This window comes from Atta colombica, unplaced genomic scaffold, assembly GCF_001594045.1.
Source record: "Atta colombica isolate Treedump-2 unplaced genomic scaffold, Acol1.0 scaffold254, whole genome shotgun sequence".
Classification (NCBI taxonomy): domain Eukaryota; kingdom Metazoa; phylum Arthropoda; class Insecta; order Hymenoptera; family Formicidae; genus Atta; species Atta colombica.
The window spans coordinates 932,885-956,707 of NW_017259353.1; the positions used below are offsets into that span (position 1 = coordinate 932,885).

At 29.3% G+C, this 23,823-nt stretch overlaps 1 protein-coding gene across 1 annotated transcript in view; it reads left to right on the forward strand.

The window, feature by feature from the left end:
• The window catches only part of LOC108689097, a 135,713-nt gene that overhangs the window by 52,112 nt on the left and 59,778 nt on the right, over positions 1–23,823 (forward strand). The window contains exon 2 of the mRNA XM_018195725.1: positions 9,339–9,460. The gene's annotated coding sequence lies outside the window, so the exon portion shown is untranslated. The remainder of the gene's footprint in view (positions 1–9,338; positions 9,461–23,823) is intronic.

Below are 23,823 nucleotides of genomic sequence, written 5' to 3' on the forward strand. Positions count from 1 at the left end.
AGAATTTGTAATAATGTTTTGAAATTGTCAATGCTCAAAATTTCATAGATTTTCAAATATATATTTTCTAATATTATTAAATCAAACTGATCTTCTTAATTTATACTTATCCATCACAAAACATCTATAATATTGAGAAACATATTATGCTTGAGGGATGATCGTATACAGTTAGACATAATAGCTATTAGTACAGTATGTCTTATTTTCCTAACAAGTAATATCTAACGAGAGGCTTTGTTCCATTAACTGTACTTGGTTGTCGCTAGTTGATCCTCCGTCATATACCTAGTCGTCGATTATTCTAACAAGCAACAATAATCGGCGTGACTTCTCCGTTCTCTCTGTTCGCATAAGATCTTCAAATTAATCTCGAGGAGAATTTAATTAGTTGGCGAACAATGGCACTGTGACGTGAGACAGAAATGCGGGGATGCGGAAACCGCGTCGATCAGTCATTCACAGACCGTCAGGTACCAACATCGATTACTCTTGCCGAGTGCACTTAATCCACGGCGTATATTGTTAAGCATTAATCGCGACAGCGGCGTTGCGCGGAATGCTACACGCTACACCGTTCAGTGATAATCGATAATCGTATCACTCCGCTAGCGCGCATGATGGATCATACTGAAAAATTCGATTATCGACTCCATTTTTTTGGTAACGACCAATCAGTCATCGGCCGGTGAATAATTCTCGTCTTTATGAAATATTTTGCGCGCCGGTCAATTTTTTCGCGAGCTTGGCATAGGCAGATTCGAATTTTTAAGATCGTGTTACTTTAATATACTTTGAAAATTTCGTTAAGTTTATAAACAAACTGACATTTTTAATCGTTAAAAAAATTATCTTACAATTAGTTATTTATTTTAAATATTTTCTGTTTGCTAGTGAAATATTTTTATATATTAATTGTATTCCAATTTTTTAAAATAACATTCTTTAGAAAATAAGAACAAATTTTAACAAAATACCGTTATAAGAATGGTTTCTATTCAACTATTAAAATTTTCATCGTCTAATGGTATTGTATCAACTAGTTACACCATGAATATTCCATGCCGTTTGAGAATTTCGTTTCTAATTTTCGGTAGTGCAGTTGAGCATTGGTCAGACGCGTATTCGTGTCCGAGCTCGTCCACTGGTCTGGTAGGTGCAATGCTCGACAAGCGAATCGATGGTTTTACAGCTCAGTCCCTTGCACTGCGATCATGCTATTCAATATCACCAAAGGTTCACTGCTCGACGAGTGAGCGCTGCTTTTATTGTACCCAGCGAATGTGGCCTCCTTCGTCGGTCGTCAATGTTCATTCGCTGCTATACGAGTCGAAACGAAAAGATATTTTCAACGTACCTATTACTTCAATGTTGGTTCGTTGCGTTTCTCTATTCGAATAATAGTAGAAAATTTGACATTTGACTGATTATGAATATTCAATGATGTGCTATTTTGCGACTTCGTTGTAATGTGAATTTATCGGAAAAGTTTGCTTAACAGAAGCAATTTACTAGCATGTAGATATTATAAAATTTGTATACATTTTGTTTTTTTCTTTTTCAAATATTTACAGTAAAAGAATTAATAGCAAAAAATGCCAGAAATTTTTTGCATAATATAATTTTTAAATCTATTTGATTATTCCATGTTTTTATGAAGAATTTCGCAAACATCGAGAATATTTTATTGAAATATATTTTCGTATTAAACATTCTGACGGATAAAAAAAAAATAAAATGAAATATTGAAGCTTGCATGGAGAAATGTATAATTATATTTTTTAGTACGAATTTTATAAAAATCTCTTACACTCATAGAATGTTACAGATTATTTTTGTTTACTTCATGTAAAACATAAGTTAGAATTTATGTGATTTTAATTATCAGTTATGTTTTGAATTAATATTCTCATATAATTTAATACAATTTAATTATCTATGTGTCTCAATTTAATATTAAATAAATCTAAATATAATGAAGTATATAATAATCAAATTTAACACAAATCAGAGGATCGATTATATTTGACGAAAACGAATTTTAATATTTAATAATATTAGTTCAGTCAAATGAAAAGGTAACAAGTGCTGCAGCAACTACCTCCGGCATAATACCAAATAGTCTGTTATGCATATTTGATGTTGGCTACATATATGATGTTACGTGTGCATAACATGCGTGTGACGTCACGTACCCTTGAATAGGAGGCATTGGTAACGAGTACCTACAATTAGTTGCTTTATCGTCTAATTAACTGGATGTCAAGTGGATAAATGGCGTTTTGACTGGAAAATTCGGCTAATGAAGAACGCGCAATAGTACATTTTCCAATTACTGAAGATACGATGCTGATCATTCATTTCGTCTTTTGTAACACAAATCTTCACTGTACACTGTACACACATCTATCTTACGATAAATGTTTATGTATAAAATGAAATAAATATTAATCAGCATAGTATTTTTATCAGTTAGAAATCAACTAGAAACTGTATTTGCAGCACGTTGCGTTCTTTATTCAGATGAATTTTTCTGTCGAAACGCTTTATCCTCTTAATTAGCAAATTGAACGATAAAACAGCTAACTGTGCTCATTACCAATGCCTCTTATTCAAGAATACGTTATACACACGTGATGTCATATGCACACGTAATATCACATATGTACCAACACCAAGTATGCATAATGGATTTTTTGATATGCTAGAGATAGTTCCTACAATACTCGTCACCTTTTCATTTGACCAAACTAATATTATTGTGAATTCTTATAATTTCTAGTTCAAACAACTGCGCAATCGATATTTTGAAGAATTGATTTTGAAGCAATACCAGAAACTAAAGTACATAATATCACAATTTAAAGTGACAAGCAATCTGATGCTAATAAAATTTTAATCAAATTTAGTTTTTGCCAAAGGAGTTAATGAAAATACAACATGGAACTGCGTGATATATATAAAACGTTTCAAGCTGTTTCTTGCAACTCTGCGAATTGATTTTATGTATGTCTTAAAGAGATTGATCGTTTTAATATATCTTAATATCGTTGTACATTGATTTAATCTGGCTATAAAAAATAAAAATATGCAATATTTCGAATTATAAAATACATATTTCACCTAACAGTACAATAAAGTAATTTTGTCTATTTTTCTATATTTATTATTAATAAATATATTAATATATATTATATTAAAAATAAATTAAACATACTTTTATGACAATTTATACACGATTCTATATATCAGTGTACACTGAGTGTATCTAACAGGTATCACTATTAACTTGTCGATATTATAGAATGTATTTTACGATGTAAAAAAATAATAATAGTTCCTAAAAATAGAAACCAAGTATAGAATGTTAAAAAAAGGCCGTTTTTTATCCACCAATGGACATGTAAAAAATATAGTGAATTTTATAGATTTTGATCCGCCAAACAGGAATGCTGTTAGTTTTCACTGAAAATGTGGGGAACATCGTCATTTTTTTCAGATTTAAATTATCATGTTATTTTTTATTTTATAGTATTGTGTGCGTGTGTGTGTGCGTGTGTGCGTGCGTGCGTGCGTGCGTGTGTGTGTGTGTGTGTGTGTAAAATATATATAATATTATATTTTAATATTTTCTATCGTTAAAAGCTTGATTTCGCAGAACAAGTTAAATATTTTTTTAATTTTTTTATAATGTAATGCATGTGTCTGGCATAGAAATGTTTCAATAGTGTGATTTTTAAAAATGTAACAAGTTAATGTAAATTGTTATCTGCAAGTACTAATTCAATTATCGGTGATTTCTAAATGCTGTCAAATCATTATTTATATTCGAAATTGGACATTTTTATCGCGAAATCTGGGAAATAGCAAGAAATGGACCTGGTTTTAATACAAGTTACAACGATACGATATTGTGAGTGTACGCCATGTATTTTTCTAGAAATACCTCGGAAACAATCGTTATTCCTTTCGTCTTTATCGCCGATGGCAATTACCTACATTGCTTTTATTGCTTTTATTCGCGCTAGATTCTCGTTGAAGATCCTCTTTAGCAATTGTAAAAAACCAATTAACTTTGCGTGATGAATGATTTCTTCTGCGACATTGGGTTTAAATCTGAAAATGTCGAATTGTTGCTTTTGATAAAAGAATTTTCTCTTAAAAATAATCATTCTCTCTCTCTCTCTCTCTCTCTCTCTCTCTCTCTCCCTCCTTCTCCCTCTCTCTCTCTCTCTCTCTCTCTCTCTCTCTCCTAATTTAATAATTAAGTAAGTTAAAATTAAAAAAAAAAAGATATAAATATACAAGGTGATCAAAAATTCGCTATTTAAAATACTCTAACAAAAAGATCTCGGAAAATTAAGTAAAAAAATTATTTGTAAATTTTTATTTGAAGAAACGATACTTTTTTAAATAATAAGGATTTAAATATGACAATTACAGATTATGTTTAAACGGCTGTTTATTCAAGTTGCACGTCCATTTTGAAACAAATTGATTTTAAATGCAAATGAAGAATCAACTTGTTTTAAAATGTGCAAACGAAACTCTATCGATTGGTATCATCTCAATGTCGTTTTTTAAAATTCGAGTCAAAAACGTATTTGTTGAAGTTATCCCCAACATTTATTTATTAATAATTTTTGAACTGAAGATATACAAACAAAAAATCGACTTGTTTTGGAGTGTGCAAACGGAAACCAATCGATTCATGCTATTTTGAACATAGTAATTGCGATTTGAATCTATTTATCTGAGTTCCTCAAACACACTTTAATTGTTAATATTTTTCTTACTAAAGATGTGCACACAAAAAATCAACTTGCTTCAGAATGTGTAAAAGAAACTCTATCAATTGAGACTATATAAATCTAATTTGCTCATTGGTTGCTATAGTTAAGGGACTAGTGTGAAATCAGCCTTTTTATAAATTATTTTAAATAACTTTTTTACCAGAAATAACAAACAAAAATTCAAAATGTGCATACAAGCAACATGTAAACGATGAATAATCGAATGGGCTATAGAAAATTAGCTTTTTCAGCAAATGTTGTATGGACATTTTACACGGGTCGCTCACTAATACTTATAGGTAACCATTGACCATCTAAATTAGCCATATTTAAACCATTAGAACTCAGAAAATATTGCTTAAAATAAAATTTACTAACTTTTTATTTTACTAGTAATTTTTTTTTGTTAAAGCCTTGTGAATCGCAAATTTTGGGACACCCCATATAATGAAATTTTTAATTGTGGTGAAATAATGCAATACAATGATATAATAAAACTTATAACAATAATTTTTAAATGAGGATCACTGAAAAATTATTTGCTTATTATTTTATAAAATAAATAGATCTGATATTGCCTATATATTACAAATAGTTTACAATTAAAATTTCTTTTGATTCTCGAATTAAAAAAAAATTGTATACAATGTTACTTCTTATGCCAATTTATGTCTTTTGTAGAATTTTTAGCGTACAAGTACTCCATGTTTTTGTGAGTCAGATAATGAAAGTAAAATACATTCGATTATCGTACCGGAAATGTGTTCAAAGTAAAAAAGAAACTCAGTAACGATCTCCGTTCGAAAATTCGAGGATTATTAGACCCTTTACAAAAGAAGAGGAAAATTACCGTGTTGAATGAGATTATATGCAAAAGGCACAAAAGACTCAAAATCAAAGGGTTACATATGAATTATATAATAAAAGTGTTAAGTTAAAAGGAAATGCTGTTTAATGAGAAGCATAATAATACTATTAGATAAAGTACATTTCGATAAATTTATCTGAGTATAGATTGTTTTATAAATTAATATACAAAAATTTAATTTTCAATTTGAACCAGTTATAAACAATTCATAATGCTTAAATAATTTAGATGAATTCAAAATATGTTACTTATCTACTTAAATTGAGTTTATATAATATATTGGGTGATATTGTAGTTGTGTACAATTAACTAGCACTTAGATAATTAAATCTTTACAAATAAGAATGATATCGACACATAAAAGAATTCAAAGATAGAATTATCGATTCAAGAGTTAGATTACCGTTCTTCACGAAAAACCACTCGACAAATCACCCACTCAAATGTAATGGTATTAGGTCACTTTAAAGTGCTCTTTTTTGCTTGAATCAGAGTAGCTTGTCGTGACTTTTCATAGCACTGATTCTTTCAAAAACTTTTCCATTTTTATTATTTCTGTAAAGTTGATTCGCTGCCATGAAAAAAAATCAGTGTGAACTTGTATAAACATTAAATAATTTTTCGTTTTTCGAGTAACGATTTAAGTATGTGACAATTTTTCACAAGATGGAAATGTATTTTATGTTATACTCATTTGTGCACATTATAAAATTTTATACTAAATGTATAGATTATAAAAAATATTCTTCAAAAATTGTTAGCTCTCTTTTTGATGATATATAGTATATTACTTTATTTTTATTTTTTATTTAGAACTATAGATTGCATACGTATTTTAATTTTTTACAAATCAATTTATGGCTAATAAATGAAATTTATTTGTAATTAATATTTAGAAAAGCATACATTAATTTAACAAAAATCATATTAGATCAAAATTTCTTGTTACGAGAATTTAATTTCTCTTTACATATGCCAGAATGTGGTTCATACTGGTGGAAAGAAATTTGGGATGCGGAAGTTTGAATTTATACGACGTTCTAGACTTTATGCTAGTTTCAGCCGCAATTTCCCAATTTTATGGAAATTCGTGCAACTCTTATATTGATGGAAACAAGGATGGAAGATATAGCAAGTCTACGATACATAGCTGACTGTTATTTTCTAGCAGTAAATGTACGAGCAAATGTATGATACGGATAGATTAATTTTTTTTTAATTTACATTTAACAGAGAGAGAGTTGAATAAATTGTAATTTTTGCAATTTTTTTAAATGCACTAAAAAAACATGAATAATAGAATGATGTATATTATTGAAAATAATATACAGTATATATAGTACAGTATATATTGACACGATTTTTGTATCTATGAAATGTTACGTTGTATTATGTCATTCTTCGTCGATCAATCTTCATTCGAAGCATTGAAAGAGACCTTCAATAGAGTGAAATTCACTGCTCTGTGTAAGCACTATTGTTAAGCACGATTTAATGTGCTATTTGCTGGACAAAAGATTGAGAAAATGTAAAATTTCTCTTGATTTTATGTTTTATTTTAGCTAATTTGAAAACGACTTTGTTTATTTTGCTTATTCGATTGCAAAACTGTTACGTATGCAATTTGTGACAGTTTAGCAAGTTTAAGTATACAGTTTGTATTTTTGTTATTAATAAATTTTGAAATATGTACAAGAATATATACATTTTCACAATGTAAGTTTTCTTCTATATCGACAAACTCTGCGAATAATGCAATTTTCTCAGAAATTTTCTCATGGGGCAAAGTTGTGCGCTGCACGTATCAGGTCTTGAGGATTAAGGCGAAAGATATGTCGGATTACTTTGGAATATATAGCGGCAGCCTCGCAATTTCGCTTTACTTTGAACATCCCTAAGTCTTAATGCGGCTTAAATGACTTTAACGTCGCTACGACCAATGTTGTACTCTCGTGCTTTGCATAGGTGAAACGCGCATTATGCGTTTAATAATTTCCACGAATAATTTCCACGGATTGATTCTGCGATATTGCAATCGCCGAAAAATTTTGAAAATTAGCGCATAAAGTTGACTTGATAGAAAAATCTTGAAAAAAAGATGCTGAATAAAAGTCATAATAAAGCAGTCTGTTCTGCAATGTTGTCTTTCCTCTTCACTTTCCTTCTTCGCCATTGTTGTCATTGTTATTATCACCGTAGTCGTGTTTCTTTAACATGATCGCCCTTCTTCGTTTTTGAATCTGTTTTCCATCTCGACTCTTTTACAGGCAAATTCGCTTCAAATTGCTTCTGAAAATCTCATTTCCACTGAGATCCTTGTCAAAAAGAAAAAGAATTACGCGCTGTTATGGCAGATACATGAACCGCCTCCAATGTAGTGCGCGATAAAGTGTACCGAAAAGACCGACCTAGTGGAGTATCTTGAATGAAACAAGAAAAGCAGGATGAAAATACGGTAACGTATGTATGGAGGATGAGAAGACATGGCGGTATTTTCCGCTCTTTGAAGATCGTTGATATAAAGCTTTTTGGAACGATGTTTTCGTAGTATATGAATCGTATCGCGTGAGCTATGCTTGCGGTTGAAATTACGAAGCGAATTGCATTGAAAGCATATACGCACATGTGGAAAACGAGTGAGATATTTAAATTACTTTCTCTTAGAGTTCGATTAAGAAAACATTTCTTAATACAAAACTAGAAGCGTTCGATTTATTTATTTATTTTATTACTGAGTTAAAGAGTAAAAAAAAAAGAGTTATTCTTGAGACAGTCTTTTCTCACAAGTCGTAAAATTCAAATTTTTAAAATTGAAGATACTTCTGAGAAATATATTATTAAAATGCAGATGTTAATGAAACTTTTTTTTTAATTAAAACTTTTAACTTTTGCTTTATTAATTATACTTGATTAATTAATGTCTCTCATGGAATATATCACTATTATGATTTCAAAATCAGTGATTGCTGATATTACTGCATCTAAATTCATAAAATTATAAATTTTTAATAGAATTATCAAGTTGAATTCAAACATGCATTTGACATGACAAACCATGCAGTACCATCATAAAATGCTATTATCAAAAGCATTTATGATCAACTACACACAATTGTTTAATAAATTAATTAATATGGAAAATTAATTAATACTAAATCACTAACGAAACAATAATTGCATCTTGCAAACTTTAATATATAATTAGTCCAGAAATTTCAACATTTTTTTTTTGTATGTCATAGCAATTATGTAAACAGTGCTTTATTAAAGTTCTGGAATTTTCGATACGCGTTTTCTGAATTATGCATTTTTAACTTTGTTTCACGAATAAAATGGAGAGAAGGTGGTATTATGATATCCCGTTTATATGTTGTTATACAATAATATGGGTAATAATTAAATTAAATTATGTTTAAATTTAAACTTAAAAATTACATTCAAAGTGTTGATGTGCCATATATTATATCATTATAAGAGAGCCAACAGCGTTATCTGTCGATTTCTGCTATAAGACTTCACTCAAAGTGTGTTGCTGTTGACGTCTTTATTCTTCAGCGATCGGCAATGTAAACGCTCGAATTCCGTAACTTTTAAATCAGACGTGATCGAAATCAACTAATTCATGAATTATCATTTGCGTGATCGAGATTAATGGTAGTTGTTTCTCTCCCTTACAGGAAGACACAGCAATTCAATACGGAACTACGAGTGTTCGACAAAGACTGTAAAACGGGCGCGAACGAGGAAGAGGAGCCCGTTTCGGGAACCGGTGAGATTCAACCACGAAACCTGGGTCAAGGTAAGTTCATTATTGTATCATTATCAATTATAAGATTTTCTGAAAGTCTTAAAGGATATGTAAACGGAAGAAATTAAAGAAACGCAGTGAAAAGTATGAATTTTCACGTAATTAATAAATTAAACTAACATTTATTTTAAAATCATCTGTTTTATTATAACAGATATAAATTATCTGCTTATATTAAAAGATTTGATTTGATGCGAACACAATTGTACAATTGTATCAAATTTTTTTGCACATAATTTTTTATACAATATAAATGGCTTGAGAAAAATTACCGTGTGCTCGTTTACCATTTTTAAAACAATTTGTATCTCGTGCAACCTTATAAAAATGTAAATTGATTTCCAGAAGAAAGTAATAATTTTTTGAAAAAAGTAAATGGCAGTAATAGTAGTAGTATGAAAATATTACTAGCGGAAGGACTTTTGACATCTTTTCTAGAAATACAGTTACGTCGTCGTTTTTAATGACACAGAAATTTTAATGGATTTTTCGCGCCACCAGTGCTTGACAGTTTGTGCATTAAAAATTTTTGTCGTCAGGGATTTTAACTGAGTTTCAACGTGTCGTTCACACGCGTCGACTATGCCACTCAAGCGAATAATCGATAGAATAAATTATTCTATGTCGATCATACAACAAACTAAGTTTCACGTCGATGTTGATGTAGAAAATCATATTTTGTTGTGAAAGTCAATTTAACCAAGTATTGCCTGCATTATTACAATTTACTATTACTGCAAACTTTGCTAAGTGCTTAGAAAGAAATACACATGCAAGAATTAGCAATTATTAAATAATTAAACATTTAATATAATATTTTACTTGTCTTCTTTGAAGTTATAATACGATTAAATTAAGAAAATAAAAACAGAAAAGTAATGTAATTATAATTATTATAAAATAAAAAAAATTGAAATTAAAAATTACTTATAACGTTATTACATCAATTAATTAGGATCGTATTATGCATACTGATGATGTGCTTCAAGGTTCAATGATTATTGTACAACAATGTTGAATTTGTCGTCGAATTTTGCTAACTGCAAGCGCAGCGAACCAATTTGGTGGTCGCAGGTGAACATTGTCTTCCGTTAATTAATTTCGGTCTGCTAAATTCACTGAAAGTTTCGCATAGACTGGAAAGTGGCCTGGAGTATTATGCCGTAACTTCTCTTAGGGTATGACCTTGCGCTTACATGATGAAGCTCGCAGTGATGTGAACGGTGGTGTAAAGACAGTATAGTGATGGCAATAGAGCTCGTGAAGAGCCTTAGGGTCACATACTACAGCAGTGCCGGTATTTCAAATCTATTTGAGCAGAAATGCAGCTATTCATAGATTGCTTGAATTTACATCTGTAAGGATAGATTTTGTTGCTTTCTACGATAAAATTTTATTATTTTTATACAAAAAATTTTCTAATATGTGCAATTTTAAAAGTTTTCCATTATTTTTTTTTTATTTTATTTCAATAAATTTAATAAATTCCAAATTTGTGTGTGTTATTCGAAGAAAGAATAGTTATGTTGAAATATCTAAAAATTTAGATATAGATCTGAAATAATGTTATTGGATCATCAAAATAATTATATGGGAATCTGAAACATGATGAGCAATGCTGTAAAAAAGATTTTTTACAGCATTGCTCATCATCATTATGCTTCAGATTCCTATATAATTATTCTAATGATTCAACATAAACATTTTCAACTTCACATCCAACCGAATTTTTATATTAGATATTTCAACAAAATTGTTTTCCATGTAAATAATATTTTGCTCGTTATCGTCTTATTATTAATGAAAAACAATGTATAGAAGTTGTTATAAACCAAATTTTGTTGTTATTAATATGCGTGAAAACTAATTAAATTGTATTTCTTATATCATGAATTATCGATAATTAGTGTACCAATATTGGAAAATTAATTGGCAATATCATACCTGTAATATAATTTTGATAAATTATATTATCCGATTATAAGTTTACGAGAAGCATTTAGTTGAAGTAAAAATATTTTTACGTAATTCTCGGTTAACTAAAATATTAATTATTAACAATCATTTTTGTAACGCCTTGATTAGATTCTATAACTATTGGCACACGGCGAATCATATAATTATTCGATTGATATCGATTGTGGAAGGACTTTTGGGAAATGCAGGGGCATTGATCATCTCAGCAACCTGCTCTGCCGGGTAAGAAATGACTGGAACTTTAGATCTCCCACGAGATCACGCGGCTGGTATGTACACAGGGCGAATTGGGTTGGGGAGAAATTTCAGGCCCGGAGATTTCGCCCTGTATTAATACCCGCGGGGCAAGAAATTGCAAACAAGATCTCCATGCCGGCACGTGAAATTAATCCTTCGCGTGCAACAGTTGAGGCATCGTTGCGCATAATAGCACCGGCGCCCGTTTAGAATTACGACAGAAGCGACTCGCGGGCACATGCAAAGATTAAATCGCGCCCGCAATATTCTGTCCGCTCACGCGACTGCTCGACGACAAGCACGCGAACACTTATGAGAGACAAACCGTTTGATTGCCATACGATATCTCGAAAGCGACTAAAGTATAGAAATATTGCACTTTAAAAAGAGATGGAAACTGAGACAGAAATATTTCGAGAAAAACAGAAAATTTGAATGTATTTTATAAAACAGATCTTATAAAGTACATTCCAATAAATACTTTAAATCATTTAACAAAATAGTTTTCCAAGAAAAAGTTAAAAAATGTATAATTAAATAGGTTCTACAATATTCTGCAATAAACTTGTATATAGAATAATAATAAAAATTTATATTTTTTGCACTTTTTCTTTCTTATTCTTATTTTCGATCGATCGCCAATATATGTATTATTTCAAGTAGCAGATTGGTTAATATAATGTTTATGTAAATCAATAATATCACCAACATCATAAAGAAGTAAAAAAATGGAGCTCCAAATTATACATAGGTCATTGACGTAATATTTATAACGAAATTATGCATATTTCTCTTCATAACTATAAAGAAATATGCATTCTTATAAAATACGTTATATTATTAAAATATAACTTATTTCTCTAGAAGAATGAATAGCTACATATAGAGATAATAAGTAATGGAATAATATTCTTAATTACTATTTTTCTTAATTAAGCAATAATCACAAATTATGGTACCACAATTCATTAACGATACATTAGTTAAATATTGATGCAGTGAGGGTGTATTGATTCAAGATATTCCATCCGGTACCATCCGGATCTTCCTCTATACTTATTTACTTATATAATTATTGATTAAGAAGAATAATTAATAATGTTATCCATTATTTATTTATTAAATAATGGATAACATTATTACGCTTAAATATATTTATGTCGGTAATATATTGTCTCAAATGTTACGTTTATTTTATCATTATTTAGTTTATTGACATTAAATGAAAAATGGTCTTGAATTGTTGTAATGGCGATATCTTGAGATGTAGCTACTATCTGTCGTTAACGCATCAATAACCTATTGTGACTCAACATATCGTTAATTGGATATCATTGTTGCTAATGCAGCGTGTGCAGCGGCGAAGCGTAATCCAAGATAACAAGGGAAAAGACTGAACAATAACCGCTGTTGCGAAGTAGAAAATGCCGGTCAGTGTCAGATACGTAATGCGAAGACTGTTCATTGCTGGATAGTCGCCTGAATGGGAAGTCAAGGAAAACGAACGAAGGAAAAAGGAAAAGTTTAAACTAGAAAGAAGGCGAATAGTGGAATGGGATGTGGAGGAGGATCCTAGATTTCCTTCCGAACGACTACCTTTCGATTCCATCGAAGTTATACGAGCCGCTGGATTCCGATCTGAGCTGGCCTCTATCTCCTTTTCAGTGGCGCTCCGCTGGCTGGGCTCTCTTGATTGCCGCAACAAAATCAATGCTGGAGAGAGAACGACGAGAATTGTGATGAACGGATGTGTGCACGCTTCATTGCTCCGTGTAAATCGTTCACGCGAGAGAGCCAGACGAAATTTGAAGCTCGCTGGTTAGGAATTGCGAGTTAGACCGAGCTAACCATTTCCCACATGATTTCCTACTCGACAAACGCCTTTGCTTCTCAGAGGGGAACATATCTGCAGAATGCAGTTTTGTTGCAATTTTTATTTAATTTGAAATTCTTTAGTAGTACATAGAAATATTTGTTTCTTTATGAGAGTTAAGGATATTGCAATATTAATAGAAATGAATAATAACATACAGAAAAACAGATAAATGTTATTATTGATAAAATTTTATAATATTAGTAGAATTGTAGTATTACCTATATGTTAAAATTTTCTTCTGTTATTCTTAAAGAACAGAAAAGTTTTATTTTATTATATACAGCACTTGCACGGTGCTAACCTCTTCTTGTACAATTTAGATTAAAAAAGTTAAAATTGTTGTTAACAGCTTACGAAAGTTATATTCTTTGGGAAACATACATAATATGTTGCTTTCTCGGGATAGTGATGATATAGGAAATAATATGGGTAGGTTTTATCATTGAAGAATATAGGACGAAGGGAAGGTACGTTGTTACGAATGGCACTACTGATAACGCCCGTACGGTACGGCGCGTTTCGAACTTTAATCGTAGTTTATAGCTGACTCGCTTGTGCTCTAGTTTCACTTAGTTTCGTGTAATGCACAAAATTGCGTGGGACGTCCTCGCGAAAAGAATCTGTTTTCGTGAAAATGGCCTAGTAGTTTTTTTTTATCGATTACTTTTATACGGCGAACTTCATTATTTTGTAATCTAAGGGTAGTGAAACAACTATGAATATTAAATTCTATTACATAAATGCCAAATATTAGTTCTAAAATTAGATTACACCACTGCGCCAATGTACAATAACTGATCGATTATAGATTTGTTTACAATTGCAGGTTGATTGATTCATTAATCCTAAACAATAACGCGCATTATTGAAGTAGAAATTAATATAACAATTGATGAATAAAATTCCCTTATAATAAAATAATCATGAACAAATAGAGAAATTATTTTCATTAATGACAAAATGATCTATTCGAATATGAATTACAGAAGAATTTCATTTAATAGTTAGATTTATTCGTTTATCCAATTTAAAAAGCTCTCACTGTTCAGTGAAATTGAGGGAAATCTATTTTATCGCAAGCGCACAAGAAGCGTGATAACACATTAATCGAAATTTTGCAGTTGGCTCGTGTATTGTTAAACGAGTGTGCACCTGTTTGAGTCTCAAGTAGTACTACGCAATACGTGCGTGGTATGGGTATACACGAGCATACAAGGAGCATTCTCTTGTGGTACTTATACCGATCTCCATCAGCCAGGAACCAAACTCGCTCGCGCATCTGTGTCAAACATTATGCAGACATGCAAAAGCCCCTTGAAATGTAAATATTTGCCATGAGTGCAATTAAGGCTATCGGTGTACGAAAATCTCGACCGTTCCTCTAATGCCTATTGTCGAAAAGACGCTACTCCATTTGCAAAAGTACTACCGTGAGTCAGAACCAAAAGTTTGTATAATGGAAAAGAACATTTCTCCGAAATGATTTCTGTCAGAGATATGACATGTTGGAAGCATTTGTATGAATGTTATTATCATATATGGTGCTCGACAAAAGTTAATGGAATATCTAATGTTTAGAGGATAGAGAATCAAGTATTGCAAGCGCACATAAGGCTTCTGTGTGTACATTCACTATTACTGTCTGAGAACATCTTAACGTCCTGTGACATCAAAAGCAAGGAAATATACATACAGTGAAAATTCTTGCAAATTTTATTTGAATAGAAATAGTTTTTATAAGACAATAATTACAATCGATAGAACAGGCTTACAAAATGTACCAATAACTTTTTTCTTCTTTCAGAGAGAAATTAAATCTATTTCTATGTATATTATTAAACATATTTCTATATATATTATTAATTTGACAATATAAGCTAAAAACATAGCTTATTTTGTTTTTGCTTAATTTATTTTTAGATGTGTAGTTATTTATTAATTAACAAAACGAAAAAGGAGAGCATTTTTCGGTATTTTAAATCACTCTATTGATTGTAAATATTATTTTATTGAAATATCTTTTCATATTTTTCTTTTAATATTTTTTGCAAGAGTTTTTATTGTATATTTCTTTGCATAAATGACATTATCCATCTATCATAAATGGTAGTGGGCGAACAGGATCTTTTCCTCTAAGATTTATTTTTAATATTCGGCATTAAATTTACAGAATATTTTATAACATGTTGAATGTATAAAAACAATTATGATGTAATTTAAATAAAGAGGAGAAATTTTCAAAAGCATTTACATTTTCGTAATTAAACTGGGAAAGCTGTTTTCGCGCAATAATAGATATATATATTTTGCAAATCATAAAATTAAATGTAGGTCATGAGTAAGATAGAAGCAAAATTATTATGTATGAATGAAACCTTTGTCGTGATAACTGGATTGACGAACGTCCAGGTGTGATAAATATTCTACGGCGTAATCATGTAATATCTACGATAGACTGGCGTCCATTCCTATTTTATAGGAATCACATCAATAAGACTTAGAACTTTGTTGAATGAATGTTTGACATTTTTTTTATTCGTTTCAAGTGTACGAGAAATTGCACAAAATAACTATAACTTGCTATTTCATAATGTGTGTGTGTGTGTGTGTGTGTGGTGAGAGAGAGAGAGAGAGAGAGAGAGAGAGAGAGAACTTATTGAATCTCTAATGACATCTCTTTGGTTTATTCCTTTCAATATATTTGCAGTTGTTGTAAATATATTCAATATATATATTTACAATAGTAAATATTTTTTAAATTAAATTCCGTAGAATTAATTTATTTTTTAAGCAGAATCTTAGCACTTTATCATATGATTAATAGAAGATTACTTTTTATTTACGGAGTTAAGATTTCTTCTGTTATCATTACAACAAATCATGATTTTTTGTTGAAGAACAAAATGGGTTTTATTGTTATGAGCTGCCGTAGATTGTCATTTAAATTCTGTAAGGATGCTATGAGCTATTTTTCTGCCCATGCAGAGCAACTCCATCTCTCCCATCGAAACGGATGTTTATGTCTCGTGGAAATCTCAGGAGTTCAAGAACACGATGCGACGGTATGATTTCGCATCAAGAAAACGCAGCGGCAGGCAATGCCGGCAGATATTTCCATTACAAAGACAGCCGCTTTTGGGTGGATCAAGCCGCAAGGATGCCACTCGAATATACATGTGAGACACTCGTGAAAGGAGCTGCCTGACCTCGAACTCGAAATATATCCGTCAGACTACCCATTCCGACGACTCCTGACAGTTCTGGAATGCTTTCCTGCGCATATTTTCCGAAATACGAAAGATTGCAAACATAGAAATATTACGATTATTTTCAATATTACGATATTCAAAATGCGTTACGAAAAATGATGCTTATACAATAATCATTTATGTGTTTTAAAGTGCATTTGTAGAAGTAATTTAAGAATAGAGTACAACATTATTATATTTGTTCATATATTACAGAATGTGAAATTAATTTCAGTAGATTCATTTTATGTTGTATAAATTTTGTACGTTTATATTTTGTTGAATTGATTACATATTAATGGCTTTATTCATTGATCGCGCATCCGTGGGAAAGATCTCAAAACATAAGAAAATAATATGAATAAATAAATGTTTATAAGTTTTAAAGGTTATTGCGTGGATTGATCGTATTTTATTTTGTTTTTAAAATGGAATTTTTTTTATCTGAGATTAGACAAGGAAATAAAGATAGAAATTCAAAGAAAAATAATAAAAAATTGAGAAAGAGTCGAAATGCCGGAAAAATAAAAATAGAAGAAATAAATATATATATAGATAGAAAATAAATTAAGAATGTGGAAATTTTATATGATATAAATCAGATAATAAAAAAATCGTAATATTTTCATAAATTATGATTAATAGTAGGATAATAAAAGTTAGATAATTAATAATTGAGTTTGATGGAGATAATTTCTTTGATGAACACTTCTATAATTAAGCCAAACAGAAAAAAATTGCAGGAACTTTATTTTTCTTAGGGAAGGAAACTTTGCGAAACGGATGTAATTAAGTCATAAAAGTTATTGGTACTCTTTAAACTTTTTATAATCTTAAAAATTAAAAGTTATATAGAGCTTAAAGTTACTAAATCAGCTAAGATATCTTTTTAAGAAATATTTAACCAATAACTATTGATTTTGTAATAAATTTCTACGTTACGTTTATTTTGGTATATACATATATATTACTAATTTTTTACATTGCAAAATATAATTTAATAAATAAAACTTAAGACTCAATTTGATATTCAGATTTGCAATTACGAGGAACTTAATTGAAAAATGAAGTTTCTTACTCAGATGAAGTTTTTTCTTATAATACAACTTGAGTTTTGTTCGTTGCTGTTCAATTAACAATTCTTGAGTTATGTATTAATAATTTTTTAATCTTGTAAAATTTTTCCCGAGGTAATTGAAAATAAGATGTTTATTTATGTAAAATGACTTATATAATCGAAAACTTGATTTTATAATATAAGCATTAAAATCGAGAATTATATAAAATAATATTTTTTTTATGACATATAACAATTTTATTTTTTACATTTTATATTTTATAGATAACACACATTAGATAATAATTTTTCTATATTTAATATTAATTTAATTAGCAGTACATGTTTATTTGAAATCGCTTTTACATCTTTGTATTCATTAATATATTTACATATCTCTGTACTAAACTAAATATGTATTTTATTTTTAAATATGTATTTTTTTAAATGATTCACTTTAATCCTTTTTAAATAAAATAATTAAATGCTGTAATTATCTAAATGATCATAAATGGAATGAAATAATTTACATAACAAAATTTGCTGTAATACATTTATATATATAATTAGATTGAAACAAATACTCTCATTAATTAGAATGATAATATTTTTATCAAATCTTAATAATAACTAATTTTAATATTTTTATTCTGAAATCAATTCTTTCCTCTTTTCCTCTTTTTAGATATAATGTTAAGTTCACAAAATAAAACATAAAGTACATAGATAACAGCTTATCAAAATTTAAAATATAATGAATAAAATAGTTGTTGTAATTTTATTAAATATTGAATATTTCAAAAGGAAAATAATTTTCTGAAAGCCCGTCTTGGAGCTTGTTTAATATAACGCTATGGTATACACAAAGACGCCTCGCACCGTGTTGTCAGTCGCACAATGAGACTCGAGTCGGCAGGTAGCGGCGTGAGGCTCTCTGCTTGTCTTCGCATTACCTATTAAAACGCAATCACGTCAAGTACGAGAAGCTAAACGCGATTATTTTGTATGAAACAATTAACTCACAATTATGATTGGTTCGTATAATTAAATTAATTTTTGCGATTAATTGTAAATGAATCGAGTATACTTTTATTACACAAAACAAATATGTCGAATATGTTACTTCAAAAGGAATGGGAAATTATATAAAATATCATTTTATTACAATATTTATACGCGTGCGGGCAATAAAGAATTTCCTTAATGATATTTAGATTTAAATGCCTCTTGCATTGAATTTTAAATATAATTTTTTTATTATTCTTTTGGATTGAGAGCGTAAAACATACGAATTGTGTGATATAATACTAAATATATTATATATACACTTCTGAATTTTGATTTTATGTAATTTATAATTAACTAATATAACTAATTTTATACTTTATATTAAATGTTGGATAATTGCATATAAATTAATCATTATTTACTTTATTAATTAAAGTATTACATATATCGCGCGGTATTAGAATGCGGATATATTTATAAATCCATCGAGTATTAAGGTAGCATTTCGATAGGATTCCATCGCAGTGTAAAATAATAAAATGCGCATTATGTATGATTAACACTTGTAGTGCCTCATCAAATATGGATTATTATTCTAATACTCAATATGTGTGGTCGTAATTAATGCGATTGTATGTACGAGTAAATGAGTCTGAGAGAAGGAGGAAACCAGAGCTTTCCAACAGAATCACTGCTGTGCGTGATATATTATTTGTCATTAAGGTAACGGATTTTTATAAAATTTAGATTAAATTCGAGATTAGAATAGAATATATGTTTATATATGTATATACATATATGAAAATAAAAGAACATAAAAATATAAATAAATGTATCTCATATAGATCCATTAATTTTGAATAGATGGCTTATATATGTTATATATACAATACATATATATATATATATATATATAAAAAAAACACACACACACACACACACACACACACACACACACACACACACACACACACACACACATACATTGGACTATTACGATTCATACTATCACGCAATAAATAAAATTTCTCTATGCTCGGTCGATACGGAAAAATGTCTATATACTAATACTTCATTTAGTTGAATAAAAAAATATGTCTGTAAGATATAAATTGATATTCATCTACATCGATTCGGTATTATTAATACCCGATTGATCGTCATTCGCATGTGTTTTTTTATCTCTTTTCTATTATTTGATTTCTTATAAAAATAGAGATAAATCTATCGGAATTTATATTCAGGGAATTAGTACATTTGTACAATATTTTGTTAATTTTGTAATTTTATTAATATTTTATACATACATATATAATTCTCTTTATGATTTGAAGTTATATATTTACAAAATAATAATAATTATCGATTATAATTAGTTAATTCAAATAATTAATTAATTTCAAAAATTTAGCCTTTGTTTTCTATTGATTATGATATGAATAAATATATTAGATCGAAACACTATGTCACAAACAACATTTAAAATTTATTGGCGAATCTCCGAACAAGAATACATGTCTATTTATACATTTATAGTTTTATTTACTCTAAAGGATTTAACTTGATGTATACCGGGTATATTAAATTTCATTTAATAATATAATTATCGGAGCTAAAATTAGATTCCTAGAATTTAATTCAAATTATCTTAATCGACATCAAAAGTTTATATTTGCGAAAATGAAGTTTAAAGAGCTTTAAGACTTCGGTGTTTACTCACCACTACTGCTTCGGATTGTGACGTCAAAAGCTAGAAAATAAACAATAAAAATTCTTGCAAAACATATTAAAATGATAATATATTTTAATAAAACAACATTTACAATCGATAAAATAAATTTGTAAAATATATCAAAAATTTTTTTTGCTTTGTTTGTTAATAAACAACTATATATCTAGAAATAAATTATATATAACCAAAAACGAAATAAATTCACAGCTGTGACAACTATTAAATTTATAACATACAGAAATAAATATAATTAAATTTCTTCCCAAAACAAAAGGATATTTTTCGGTATATTTTATGATTTTGTTCTATAATCAATTATGAATATTGTTGTATTGAAATATAATTCTATTTAAATATATAATTTGTAAGAATTTTTGTTGTAAGTTTCCTCATTTCTGATGTTACAATCTAGAATAGCAAAGATGAATGAACAAAAGTCTTAAATTATAACTAAATTTTATATAGAAAGAATTGATTACGGGAATGCATTTGACGTTCCACAATGGTCGCGAACATCATTTTTCTTTGTTTAACATTTGGTAAACAACGTAGATGAAATGATTAAATGAGCGTTTTATGAGCGTTATGAGTGTCAAATGGAACGCAGCCTGACTGTTATTTTTAATTGTTTTAAGTTAGAGATATATTATAAAAAATGTTTTGCTTTAATATTTTTAAAAATATATATTATATAAATACATATTAATAAATTATTAATAGAAATCAATGTATGTGTGTGTGCGTGTGCGTGTGCGTGTGCGTGTGCGTGTGCGTGTGCGTGTGCGTGTGCGTGTGTGTATGTGTGTGTGTGTGTGTGTGTGTGTGTGTGTGTGTGTGTTATATTAAAACGTAAAATTTGTACAGAATTTGCGTGGTAATGGATGAACCAGTAGAAGTGGCACACTGCAAAAATCAATTGTTCATTTCAAACAAAAACGTGGCTTTCTTCAAGATGGTAACAAAATGGATTCTTGCGATCTCGAATTCTTCTTGCACAGTGGTCTTGATACTTTAATGTATAAAATAAATATGTTATGATATAGAAGTGTTGCAGATTTGATCAGAGAATGATAATCGCAATTTTTTAATAAAAATGTTGGACTTAAAGTTTAATATAATTTGGCAAATACTATTTTATTTAGCTAGCTTTTTTAAAAATTGATTCATCTGATTCGAATTTGATTGGTTCTTTATCATCGATTCCGTATGTGGATAAAAAGAAGTCAGTAGACAATTAAAAATTCTGATTAAAAATTAGCTTAATAAAATTGATTATAAAACAATACTCGAGAAGATTTATGTTATTGCGCGTGATATTCTAGTTGCTATTGGAATAAATATGCACGAAAAGATGGTTTGAAGTACCTGAAGTTGAAAACTTAAATATAGATATCTGAAAATTATTATGTTGGACTATCAAAATAATAATGAAGGATTATGTTCAATTATGATGAGCAATATTACTAAAAATTTTGACATTTTAGCATCTATCTTAAACGTTTTACATTTTCTGAGAGAAAAAAATGATTGCAGTTATCGTAATTTAATTATAATTTATGTCATTTTAGATGCCAATTATATATTTTGTAAAACTATAAATATATAATAATAATTATTATTATTATTAAGCAGTAATAATTATAAAAATGTAACTTTTAATTATAAAACCATAATTATTTTACCATACAATTATAGTAGCAAATATTAAGCACTTTTCTCTCAGTGTACATAATTATTTTGATAATTTAATAAAATTATTTTTAAATCTGTATGTCACTAAATTTTTACGTACTCCAGCAAAACTGTTCTCTTCTTGATGGAATTTTGTAATACTCGCACACGAGTTTCTTGCACGCGCGTAAAAAGCTGACGATACTTTAACAAGTCAGGCGTCATATATTAGTTGGCAACAACTTTCAAAAAGATGAGATGTGATTATGAAAAAAGCTTTCAAGCGAATCAGTTGTTTTATTGCATGATAACAAAGTATGGGTAAAAGAATAAAATGGAAGAGTGTAACTTGATTTACACAAGTGTTCGCCGTTTATTTCTACATGTCTTTTTGGCCATTATATTATTGCAAATCTATTGCAAAGGTAGAACAACCGAACGAAATTTATTCTATTTTGCGAAAAGTTCCTTCGTTATATGCATGTGCATTCGGCTCTATGTGGCTCATTGCTTCGCGTGATATTGCCGCGAAACATTCGTGTTTATCGAGAAATGCAGCAAAGATCGAAAGGACAATCCCTAATATCGATCTCATGTTCGATGCATAGTTTATTGAATCCGACATAATCGGTTATTTGTACGTAAAGAGAAGAGTCATCAAATTTCGGCTTTGATTGATCGAAGTACTAGTTTCAGAAAGTTTAGTGAATAACAAAGTTCATAAGCTCGAGAAACGCAATATGAACAAACTCGCAGCACCCGAAGTTTAATTCAATTATTTGTATTTTTATGAAAGAAACTAAATAGATTATCTTTTCTTTATTTTGTAAGAGTAGCTCTTTCTCCGGGAAACGGTAACCTGAAATTTATTCTTCAGGCGTGGACTGGCTGACTGTTATTCTATAGAAAACCCCTCCCTTTTAGAGAAAGAGAGGAAAGGGGAAAGAAACTACAAAGTTGAAAAACGAAGTGTTTCGTTCGCTTCGCTTTATGCTCGTGTGCACATTGTTTTATCCCGCTTTCCATTTGTTGAGATATAAAATAATGAAACATTCTGTTACAACACAACCATTATCTTTGGAATTTTGTTGATTATCAGGATTAATTGGTGATTGGCAACGGTGAACAGAAATTCAGTTCAATTAATTGCTCGCAGTTATTTAATCAAGTTACCGAGTAAAACTGATAAACACTAGGAAATTCAAGAATAATTGGTTGATTAAATAAAATGAAGAAAATATACGTTTCGCTCGAGAATAAGTAGCTTCACAAACGAGTCGATCTTTAGATCTCTGTTTACTGTGGTTTAATTGTATTTGTTTATTAATTTGTTACGTGACATCCTCGTGAATGCAAGCAAATTGTCTTCTGTTGAAATAATATTTGATCGTTCTGCTTATTTTATAAAACATTTTGTGGTCATGAAGGTATTTTATTACTTATTTGTAATTCATTAGGATGTTATCAATTCTGTTGTATGACACTAATTAATTGGAACAATATTATAAGCGTTATTCCTCTAAAAAAGATATATATATATATATATAT